Source organism: Meriones unguiculatus, chromosome 21, assembly GCF_030254825.1.
Source record: "Meriones unguiculatus strain TT.TT164.6M chromosome 21, Bangor_MerUng_6.1, whole genome shotgun sequence".
Lineage (NCBI taxonomy): Eukaryota > Metazoa > Chordata > Mammalia > Rodentia > Muridae > Meriones > Meriones unguiculatus.
The window spans coordinates 26,637,995-26,650,515 of record NC_083368.1 but is presented as its reverse complement, the minus strand read 5'-3'; the positions used below and the strand labels follow the sequence as shown (position 1 = coordinate 26,650,515).

Below are 12,521 nucleotides of genomic sequence, written 5' to 3'. Positions count from 1 at the left end.
ATTCCACATGCTAGGCACCTGCCTATCCAATAGGGAAAGCATTGGTGTTGAACTTTAACTACCCCTAACATTTCTCAGTATGAAGGCCCATGAGAGAATAATTCATCCTGGCTCCCCTGATACCTTCAGAAAAGTAAAATTAGCCCTCCAGGGCTGTTCCCAGAAACAACATGGAGTGCTAAAACCGAGGTAAATATTAAAAACAAAATACATCCCCAAACAAATACTGTCATTCAGCAAATTAAAGCCCGTTTGTAAAGGATAGGAGCTAATAGATGACTCAGCAATCAAGAGCACTTGTTGCTCTTGCAGAGGGACTAAGTTCTGACCCCAGCATCTAATGGTGTCTCACAACCATCTCTAGCTTTGGTTCCAAATGATTCAGTGCCTTCTCCCGAAAGCAGCAGGCATGCCTATGCATACATTTGCATACATGCAAGCAAAAACTCTTGTAAATAAAGTAATAACCCTTAAATACAGTTTCAAAAGGGAAAAAATAGATTCAGCATACTGTTCTGCAGTCACATGAACTATAGAGCTGAGAAACTTCTGTGGAAGTCCTAATTACTGGAGAAGACTCATTCTTAACTATCAACAGCCTGCCAGGTACAGGCAACAAGTTAACTTCTGGCTTGTCTGCTATTCATCCAGTGCTACCGTTGACTTTGGAATCTAGAATCCAAACTTTACAAGTTTAAACAAAACAAGAATGATAGGGTGGCCATGATGTCAGCAGTAGCCAAGGGAAGCATACAGTGCCAGTATGTATTCACCAAATTGGCAAGTGAAAACAAGTCCACATAGTCACTCACATCAGAAAGCCTGACCTGCAAGTTGATTCTATGAACTCCATCCTCGGCTGCAGACACATTGACAAGTAAGTTAACACCCTATGAGGTACTCAGACTCATCATGCTCATCAGTTAACACTGATTTGAAGTAAAACTGGCACCATCATTCATAGGAAATAATCTTAAACTTTTGATAGCTCTAAATTTTGGGTAGCAATTAAGGCTTCTTTTGAGCCACTAGGATCTGGTGCGGTGCTCCAAAGACCTTGGGCTCTTTGTTTACCAGCAATAATTTTATCAGGGACATTGAGACCACCACTATACTGATTCAGAGGAGGTTCCTGTCCTTAGGCTTCAAGCGAATGGATGTGGAGCAATGGTGACCTTTATTCTCCTACTTTATTCCCTCAACTGGACTCGCTGTTTGCCTGATTCATGATCTAGATATAAGTCTTTCCTTGGAAATTATAACCTTACTATTCTAAAAACAGGAACAGCCATTTCTTCTCCTCAAAAGCAAATGTCTGTGTATTTCACATATTGACTTTTTTTTGTTTGTTTGTTTGTTTTGTTTTGTTTTTGTTTTTTTGTCTCCCATGACTTCTTTGTCTCCCATTCTTTTTCTCTTTCTCATGTTAGGTTTCAACTATGACTTTACATCCTAAGTCTCTGACAATTATATATATATATATGTACATATATATACAATAACATTATATATATTATATATTACTAACATTTACATGTGCCTTATTAAGCAATCAGGTAAAGTTCTCCAGAAATGTAACTGCTAGATCTATCATGTTGGTTCCCATAATATAAAAATAATTATTGTCCTAAAAAAAAAGCCCATAATTAACACTGACTCTATTTTATACCTTATTCTTTGCTTTCATTCCTGGCAAAGCAACCATGGTAGGGTTTATTAAGCCCCAGAGAAGTAAAGAAAAAACAAAAAACAACTAAAACAGAAAGAGGAAGCTCTATGAAAGTTGTATGTTTTCATTGAGTCTTTGTAGAAGAAGGCTCGTTATGATTCAAGCCACATTATATAAAGGACACCTTGGTGTTTGGAGAATTCAACTAACACATACTTATTTTCTTGATAGGACATTTGTAATGACGACGTTTAAAAGGGAGATGTGTAGAGGGCAGTGTAGAAATCTTATTTTAGCCTTAAACCAAAACAAATGCTCCAGCAATTTGTGTGTTACCAAAAAGGATTATGTTGAAGATTATTGGGCTGTCACTAAGTTTGTAAGCACCTTAATACCAAATATCGCTAGCATTTTTATCCCTCAGTTTCTCTGGAGAATCCAGAAGACTTTACAGGTCAAAATTCAGATAGTATAGGAAGTCATATAAAATATTATCACCATGCTGAAACACTTTATCTTTAATGTTCAAGAAATTCTTATTTTCCTAGTAAGAAAACACTAATGGAATGAAGAAAAATAACAAATCACAAAGACACAGAGTCTCCATAGATTTTAGAATTAAACTTAAGGTAAATGAGAGCAAAAGCAAAAAAAAAAAAAAAAAAGGTTTTTAACCTAAGCAAAGATACGCAGATATGCATATGTACACACACATTTTATATTACTGATAGGTCTGGCAAATAATCACACTCAATTATTTCTCTTTTTCAACAAAGTAATTTTCATGGGTATCTGTCCTTTCTTTTTATGTTAACAATTATATTGTAATCATTTATTACAATTTATTCAATTGTATCCTAGCTATGGCCCCTCCCTTGTCTCCTCCCAATTCCACCTCTCCTCCCTTTTTTCCCCCTATGGCCCTCCCCCAGTCCACTGATAAGGGAGGTCTCCCTCCCCTTCTTTTTGACCCTAGTCTATCAGGTCTCCTCAAAACTGGTTGCATTGTCTTCCTTCTCTGGCCTGGCAAGGCTGCACCCCCCACAGGGAGGTGATCATAGAGCTTGTCACTGAGTTCATGTCAGAGAAATCTCCTGCCATCTTTTTAGGGACCCTGCTTGGATACTGAGTCTATAGTCTACATCTGGGCCTGGGTTTTAGGTCCTCTCCATGCATTGTCCTTGGTGGGAGTATCAGTCTCTGCAGGGCCTCCAGAGTTCAGTTTTTTTCTCACCTTTGTTTTCTTTTTCTTAATTTTAATTGTTTATATTAATTACAGTTTATTCACTTTGTATCCCAGCTGTAGCCTCCTCCTTCATTTCCTCCCAATCCCAACCTCCTTCCCTCATCACTTTCCATGCCCCTCTCCAGGTCCACTGATAGAGGAGGTCCTCCTCCCCCTCCATCTGACCTTAGCCTATCAGGTCTCATCAGCACTGACTGCATTGTCTTCCTCTGTGGCCTGGTAAGGCTGCTCCTCCTTCAGGGGGAGGTGAACAAAGAGCCAGCCACTGAGTTCATGTCAGAGACAGTCCCTATTCCCCTTGGGAACCCACTCAGATACTGAGCTGCCATGGGCTACATCTGAGCAGGGTTTCTAGGTTACCTCCATGCATGGTCCTTGGTTGGAATATCAGTCTCAGAAAAGTCCTCTGTGCCCAGATTTCTTGGTTCTGTTGCTCTCCCTGTGGAGCTCCTGTCCCCTCCAGGTCTTTCTATCTCCCCCTTCTTTCAGAAAATTTCCTGCACTCTGCTCAAAGTATAGCTATGAGTCTCAGCATCTGCTTTGAAGGAGTCAGTTTTTATGGCTCTGTTGCTGTCCTTTTGGAGCTCCTGTCCCCTCCAGGTCTTTTTATATCCCCCTTCGTTCATAAGATTCCCTGCACTCTGCCCAAAATGTGGCTATGAGTCTCTTTATACCTATATTTTTTTTCCCCAATCCACTTCATTGGCCACAATGCCCCAGGGAAGATTTCCTCACAGACATCTTCATACAATAATCATTTAGTCAATGCCTTCCTTCTGGAATGTACAACTCTTACCAGGATCATGAATGGCATTCTTGTAAGTCATGGGGTAACCTGGAATAGTCACGTATAGCACTGATGGGGTTTGATCATAGATTAGTTCTGCAAGACAGTCCATGTGCAATGTATTAGAAAAAGTCAGATGAAAAGCGCAAGTATTTTCTAGTGTCCAAATATTAACAACATATGTAACAGGAATATAAAAGAGGTACATATGGCTATGCCTGGAAGATAGTCTTTTGTCATCTTGTCTTTTAATGGATGAATAAAGGGAATGAAAGATTTAAGAGTTTAAGACATATAGATGGTAGGATTTATTTTTATTTCTGTGTATGTGTATGTTCCTATGTGTGTACGTCCATACATATGAATTTTGTTATTCATGACAGAAAGGAAATATTTGTTGATGAGATGGCACAAAGGCTAAAGGGTTTAGTCAGGAGGAAGTACTGATATGGAGAAATTATTAAAGTAGATAGATTGACTGTGGATATGGGAAGGAATAAAAGAAGTTATAATTTTCATGCACTTCAAATACAAGGAGAAATCATATTTTCAAAGACCCATATTAACAGTCAGTGAGTAGAACATTTTTAAAATCCACTCTTTTGCTGGGTATTGTGTTCACACAATTGGCTACATGTGGATATGTTTGTTCCCTGAGATTTTTGCTTGCAGCTGTATAGGGTGAAGAAGTAAAGCGCTAACAATCTCACTAGATTTGAAAGCAGGTGCTTACAGGACTGGGTGCCACTGGGTGCCCCGTACTGCTGCGTGCAGCACATTGTGTTGGTCACCTGCTTAGTTACTGTGATACAAAGACTGACAAAGTAAACATATTTAAGCAAAGGTTTGTACTGGCTTGGAGTTCAGAGGTAAGTCCAAGACTGTGAGGAGTGCATGGTGGGAAACCTTTGAAGTTATTGGTCATGTGGCAACCACATTCAGGATGACAAGAGCGAGCAACCCTCTTGTCCACTCTCTTTTTAATTCAGTCCAGGCCCCCAGTACATGGGATGGCAGAATCAACAGCTGAGATGGGAAAATCATCTTAATTCAACTAATGGAAATAATCCCTCTTCGGCATACCCATGCTCTGATCTGCAAATTGTAAATATTCAGTTATAATCATACTATGTTCTTTATAAATTAAATTTTTAGTTTTTATATTAATTACAATTTATTCAATTTGTAACCTAGCTGTAGCCCTCTCTCTCATCCCCTCCCAATTCCATCCTTCGACCTTCATCTCCTCCCTGTCCCTCTCCAAGTCCACTGATAGACCACCCCCCTCCCCTTCCATCTGACCCTAGCTTATCAGGTCTCATCAGAACTGGTTGCATTATCCTTCTTTGTGACCTGGCAAGGCTGCTCCCACATCAGGGGAAGGCAGGCAAAGAGACAGCCACTGAGTTCATTCTTTTTGAACAGACTTTTGTTCAAAGCAAAATATAGACTTCTTCTTAAGAAATAATGCAAGCATGGAATCTTATGTAAGAAGTGGGAAATAGTAAGATCTGGAGAGGACAGGAACCCCACAAGGAGAGTAACAGAACCAGAAAATTTGAACACAGGGGTCTTCCCAGAGACTCATATTCAAACCAAGTACCAGGCATGGAGATAAGCTAGAACCCCTGCACAGATATAGACCATGGCAGTTTAGTGTCCAAGTGGGTTACATAGTAATGGGAAGAGGGACTGCCTCTGACATAATCTGATTGGCCTGCTCTTTGATCTCCTCCCCATGAGGGGAGAGCAGCCACAGAAGATGGCAATGCAGCCACTCCTGATGTGATCTGATAGACTAAGATCAGAAGGAAGGAGAGGGGGACCTCCCCTATCAGTGGACTTGGGGAGGGGTATGTGTGAAAAAGGGGGAGAGAGAATGGGGCCAGCAGGGCAGGAGGGAGGGGCTTATGGGGGATACAAAGTGAATGAAGTGTAATTAATAAAAGAAAAGAAATAATGCAAACCCAATCACATTATTTGTTTACTTAAAACCCACTTTGATTTATTTATTATAGATTATGTTAGCACTTTTGTTAGTGTGGGGGGGATGGAATCCAAGGCCATATTCAGAATAGGCAAGCAGTCTGACTGGATGATTCTTTTCATCCTAAGGAGAACTAAATCCTCAGGTTTTGATAGAAAGCAGCCTTCCTGAATTCACTAGAAGGTTCCTAGGCTTTCTCTCCTGAGAGTCAGTCTCTGATTAATTTGTGTTTTCTTTACTCCCAAATCCCTCTTACATACATCCTTATTTCCTCATATTTTTAACTTCCATCTCTTCTTCTGAATCTTATTAAAACACATATTCTCTAAGCTTTCTGATTAGCATTCACAGATTTAACAAGATCATTCTAGTCTCAAGGTCTCAAGCCAGTACTTAGACTTAATTTTTTTTTTTTTTTTTTCAGAAAACCCTGCCTTATTTCTATTTCTATTACTTTCTTTGGCTCTTAATTTTGCAACATTGACATTAGTCTATTGTGATAATACATCTAGTTGGCTTCTACTTGCTAAGAAGGGAATATTCTCTTTGATAGACTTTCCATTTTTGCATTTTTAATTATAATTTTTAATTAATTTTTATTTTTCATATTAATTGCAGTTTATTCACTTCGTACCCCAGGTGCAGCCTCCTCCCTCATTCTTTCTCGATCCCACCTTCCCTCATCTCCTCCCATACCCCTCTCCAAGTCCACTGATATGGGAGGTCCTCCTTCCCTTCCATCTGACCATAGTTTATCAGGTTTCTTCAGGAGTGGCTGCATTGTCTTCCCCTGTGGCCTGGTAAGGCTGCCCCCGGTGGTCAAAGGACCAGCCACTGAATTCATGTCAGAAACAGTCTTTGTTTCCCTTATTAGAGTACCACACTTGGAGACTGAGCTGCCAGGGGCTACATCTGAACAGGGGTTCTAGGTTATATCCATGCATGGTCCTTGGTTGGAGTAGCAACCTCAGAAAAGACCCTTGTGCCCAGACTTTTTTGATTCTGTTGCTCTCCTCATTTTTGCATTTTTAAAACAAGACCACAAATGCTTGGAATGTAACAGGTGGCCAATAAAGCCTTGCTAATTGAATATGTTTCTTTCTATGTGCACTCTAATGTATTTAACTTTGAAAGAACAGCCCAAAGGGAAAAATACATAGCTTTCACTCTTACTAGTTTACGTAAAGATGGTTAAATGCAAATAAGTGATGGGTGTTATGCTTAGGGAAATATTTAATAGCCTTCATCATGCAAACAAAATATGACAGAAATTTAGGTAATAAATAGTAAGTAAAAATGCAATCTTCTGATATTAGCAAATTAATCTAAAATATTTTTCTTAATCTCTTAGATAACACTGAAGCTATTTACTGTATTGTTATTTAAGGTGTGACTGTTCTTCATGCATCCACAAAAGTAAGGCACATTAACTGAAGCTTTGGGCCAAGTCATTTGCCAAAGATCCTTCTACAATCCTGAAACCTATTTTACTACTTTAATTTGATTTTTGTTCCTATCGTTAGTTTTGAATTCCTGTTTTCTGAAAATAAAATATGCATAAGCTTCAGGCTCAGTAGAACCTAAATCACTCTGAAAAAAAAATAATATTGTGGGACAAAAATAGGAACAATATACCTTGCAAGCTAAGGTAAGGCCAAAGAGAAAATATACAACTTAAAGGTTCTAGGTTGTGTGTGCAGTTATGACAGTTAAGGAGAAGTTCCTCTTTGTTCTGTGCAGGTTAAGGTTTCTGTTTAGAGTTAAAGAATCAGTTCCTCTTTGTATTGTGCTAAATTCTTGCAATAGTTAAAGATTAAGTTCTTGCTTGTACTGTGTTATTTTATTTGTGATTAAGAAAAAGTTCCTATTCCATCCTGAGCTGATGTAAACTGAAAATCATGGTTTTCAAACTACACTTACCTTGTGGCGCCATTCTCATGATGTATATCCTTGCCCTGGTTGCTTTCCTTTCATTGTATCTTTCTAGCAATGTGTTACAGCAAACTCTTTTGGCACTGTGACCACCTTATAAAAGGGATCTCAAGAGGCAAGCAGAGGCTACTCTCTCAAATCCAAACCTAGGTTGAGACAGCCAGCTAGCCAGTCCCTGATGCATACCAAAATTCAGCTGATGGTCATTGGAAAAGTTGTGGATTTGGCCTTTTCTCTTCACAGTTCTCTGGTTTAATAAATATATTTTTGTAAAAAAAAATCTTTTTGTTCCTCAGCTTGTAAATTTTTAGGTGTGTGTCTGTAATTCAGGAGGACTGTGATCTGTTGAAGTGATTGTATTTGTAGTAAGTGTACATATAAGTCCATTCTTTTACTCTCTTACATTCTGAGACTCTCTTAAAACTAGTATAATTACATAGGGCACAAATTTGATCACAATGTGTAAGTACTCAAAATATTAACCATCTTTGGAAATTTAATTTTTAATGTGAAAACGATTTACTTGCAAATTGTTGGTCTTGGTGAATGTGCTTGTCTAATGTTTCTTAATTAAGACGAAGTACCCGGACATGGCAAACCTGCCTGTAGTTCCTGCATTAGCTAAGCTGAGGAGGGAGGATTGTGAATTGAATTTGATGCAGGCATGGCCAGTTAGATGTCAGCTACCTAGGAAGGCAACATCCAAAGATAATCCAAACAATATGTGACATGATAAGAATGAGTGCCAAGAGTAGGAGGACGATCAAAAATGACTATGTATAAACTGTAAACATATATAAAGCCGTTTTAATGTGACGGATGTTTTCAAGAATATGTTTGTTCAAAAATGCTCTTTATTCATTTTTCTGCATGTAGACATCCTGTTGGAACAGAGTCATTTGTTGAAGATGCTGTCTTTTTTTCCATTGAATGGTTTTGGCTTCTTTGTCAAAAATCAAGTATCTGTAGGTGTGTGAATTTATTTCTGGGTCTTCTATTCGGTTCCATTGATCCACCATTCTGTTTCTATGATAATACCATGCAGTTTTTATTACTGTTTCTCTGTAGTACAGCTTGAGATCAGGGATGAAGATACCTCCAGAAAATCTGTTGTTGTACAGGATCATTTGGAAATTCTGTTTTGTTTTGTTTTCCATATGAAGTTGAGAATTTTTCTTTCAAGGTCTGTAAAAAATTGTGTTGGTAATTTGATGGGAATTGCATTGAATCTGTAGATTGCTTTTGGCAGGATGGCCATTTTCACTATGTTAATCCTACCGATCCATGAGCATGGGAGATCTTTCCAACTTCTTCAATATATCTTCAATTTCTTTCTCCAGAGACTTGAAGTTTTTTCAAACAGGTCTTTCACTTTCTTGGTTAGAGTCAACCCAAGGTACTTTATGTTATTAGTGGCTATTGTGAAGGGTGTTGTTTCATTAACTTCTTTCTCAGCCCTTTTATCTTTGGTATACAGGAGGTCTTCTGATTTTTTTTTTTTTTTTTTTGAGTTAATTTTCTATCCAGCCACTTTGCTGAAGGAGTTCTCTGGTTGAATTTTATGTATAGTGTCATAACATCTGTGGATAGTGACACTTGGACCTCTTTCTTTCCGATCTGTATCCCCTTGATCTCCTTTAGTTTTCTTATTGCACTAGCTAGGACTTCAAGTACTATGTTGAAGAGGTACAGAGAGAGTGGTCAGCTTTGCCTTGTCCCTGATTTCAGTGGAATTGATTTAAGTTTCTCTCCATTTAATTTGATGTTAGCTATAGGCTTGCTTGTATATTGTCTTTACTATGTTTATGTATGTGCCTTGTATCCCTGATATCTTAAGACTTTAAACATGAAAGGGTGTTGGATTTTGTCAAATGTTTTTCAGTATCATAATGAGATGATCATGTGGTTTTTCTCCTTCAGTTTGTTTATATGGTGGATTACATTGATGGATTTCTATATAATGAACCACCCCTACATGCCTGGGATGAAGCCTACTTGGTCATGGTGGATGATATCTGTTATGTGTTCTTGGATTCGGTTTGCTAGTATTTTATTGAGTATCTTTGTATCAATGTTCATAAGAGTTCTCTTTTTTGAAGTTCTCTTTTTTGGTTGGGTCTTTGTGTGGTTTAAGTAACAAAGTGAGCGTGGCTTCATATAACAAGTTTGTTAATGTTCCTTTTGTTTCTATTTTGTAGAGGAGTTTGAAGAGAATTAGAGTTAGCTCTTTTCTGAAGGTCTGGGAGAATTCTGTGCTGTAACCATCTGGCTTTGGGCTTTTTTTGAAGGGAGACTTTTGATGGCTGCTTCTATTTCCTTGGGGAATATAAGACTATTCAATCTATTTACCTGATCTTGATTTAATTTTGGTAAATGAAATCTATCAAGAAAATTGTCCATTTCATTTAGATTTCCAAATTTTGTGGCTTTATAAGCTTTTGTAATAAGACCTAAATTTTTTTTGGATTTCTTCAGTGTTTATTGTTATGTCCCCCTTTTCGTTTCTGATTTTGCTGTTTTGGATAGTTTCTCTCTGCCTTTTAGTTAGTTTGGCTAAGGGTTTATCTTTTTTTATTTTCTCAGAGAACCAGCTCTTGTTTTCATTGATTCTTTGAATTTTTTTATTTATTTATTTATTTTAAAATTTTATTTTTCTTATTAGTTACATTTTGTTAACTCTGTGTCCCAGCTGTATCCCGCTCACTCATTCCCTCCCCAACCCCACCCTCCCTCCCTGGTCTCCTCCCTGCCCCTTTCCAAGTTCACTAATAGGGGAGGACCTCCTCCCCTTTCATTTGACCCTGTTTTATCAGGTATCTTCAGGGCTGCTGTAAAGTCCTCCTCTGTGGCCTAACAGGACTGCTCCTCCCCTGGGGGGGGTGTGGAGAAGTCAAAGAGCCTGCCCTTGAGATCCTGTTAGAAATAGTCCTTGTTCCCCTTACTTTGGGAAACTACTTGGTAACTGAGCTACCACAGGCCACATCTGAGCAGAAGTTCTAGGTTATATCCATAGATGGTCCTTGGTTGAGTGTCAGTCTCAGAAAAGACCCTGTGCCCGGATATATTTGGTCCTTGTAGAGCTCCTATTCTTTCCATATCATACTAACTCCCCTCCTTTCATATGATTCCCTGCACTCTGCCGAGGGTTTGGTGTTTTTAATTTATTGTTTTCAACCCTGAGCTTGAATATTTCCAGCTGTCTGCTCCTCTTGGGTTTGTCTGCTTCTTTATTTTTTCTGGGGATTTCAGGTAAGTTATTAAGTTGCTTGTATGAGATGTTTCAAATTTCTTCTTGAAGGCACTTAGTGCTATGAACGTTCTTCATAGCACTGCTTTCAGTGTGTCCCATAAGTTTGGGTATGTTGTGCCTTAATTTTCATTGAATTCTAGAAAGTCTTTAATTTCTTTCTTTATTTCTTCCCTAACCCATCTGTCATTGAGTAGTGTGTTATTCAGTTTCCATGTGTATATAGGCTTTTTGCTATTTCTATTGTTGTTGAGGTCCAGTTTTAGTCTATGGTTTTCAGGTAGGATACAAGGGATTATTTCAGTCTTCACATATATGTTGAGGCTTGCTTTGTGACCAGCTATATGGTCTATTTTGTAGAAGGTTCCATAAGGTGCTGAGAAGAAGGTATGCTCTTTTGAATTTGTGTGAAAAATTCTGTAGACATCTATTACGTCCATTTGATTTAGGACCTCTGTAAGTGCCATTATTTCCCTGTTTAGCTTCCGTCTGGATGATCTGTCCCTTGGGAGAGTGAAGGATTGAAGTCTCCCACTATTACGGTGTTTATCACCCTGCACAAAACTAAAGTCCAAGTGGGTCAAAGACCTCAGCATTAAACCAGACACACTAAATCAGACAAAAAAAGTGGAGAAGAGCCTTGAACTCATTGGCACAGGAGACAACTTCCTGAACAGAACACCAACAGCACAGGCTCTAAGATCAACAATTAATAAATGAGACCTCATAAAAATGAAAAGCTTTTGTAAAGCATAAGACACTATCATCAGAACAAAACAGCCTACAGATTGGGAAAGGATCTTCATCACCCTATGTCTGACAGAGTGTAATATCCAGAATATATAAAGAACTCATGAATTTAAACATCAACAAATCAAGTAATCCAATTAAAAAAATGGGGTACAGAGCTGAACAGATTATTCTCTATAGAGGAATATAGAATTGCAGATAAACACTTAAAGAAATGCTCAAAGTTCTTAGTCATCAGAGAAATGCATATTAAAATGAGCCTGAGATTTCACCTTACACCCATCAGAATGGCAAAGATCAGAAACTCAAGTGACAATACATGCTGGAGAGTATGTGGAGAAAGGGGAACCCTACTCCATTGCTGGTGGGAATGTAAACTTGTGCAACCACACTGGAAATCAATCTGGTTCTTTCTCAAAAAATTAGGAATAGTGCTTCCTCAAGATCCAGCTGTACCACTCCTAAACATATATCCAAATGATGCTCAAGTACACAACAAGGACATTTGTTCAACCATGTTCATAGCAGCTTTATTCATAATAGAAAGAACCTAGAAACAACCCATTTCTCAAGGGAGGAATGGATACAGAAATTGTGGTACATTTATGCAATGGAATATTACTCAGCAAATAAAAACAAGGAAATCATGAAATTTGCAGGCAAATGATGAGATCTACAAAAAGTCATCCTGAGTGAGAAAGCAGAAAGACACACATGGTTTATACTCACTTATAAGTGGATAGTAGAGCTATAATATAGGATAAACATACTAAAAATCTGTACACTTAGAGAAGCTAAACAAGAAAGAGGGCCCTGTGTAAGATGATCAATCCTCACTTAGAAAGACAAATGTGATGGACATTGGAAGAAGGAGAAAACAAGAAACAGGACAGGAACCCACCA

At 38.3% G+C, this 12,521-nt stretch overlaps 1 pseudogene; it reads right to left on the bottom strand.

Moving 5' to 3' along the window:
• LOC110539775 (large ribosomal subunit protein eL21-like) overlaps window positions 1–7,622 on the bottom strand; it is a 78,116-nt pseudogene extending 70,494 nt beyond the window's left edge.
• Between the last annotated feature and the right edge of the window lie 4,899 nt (window positions 7,623–12,521).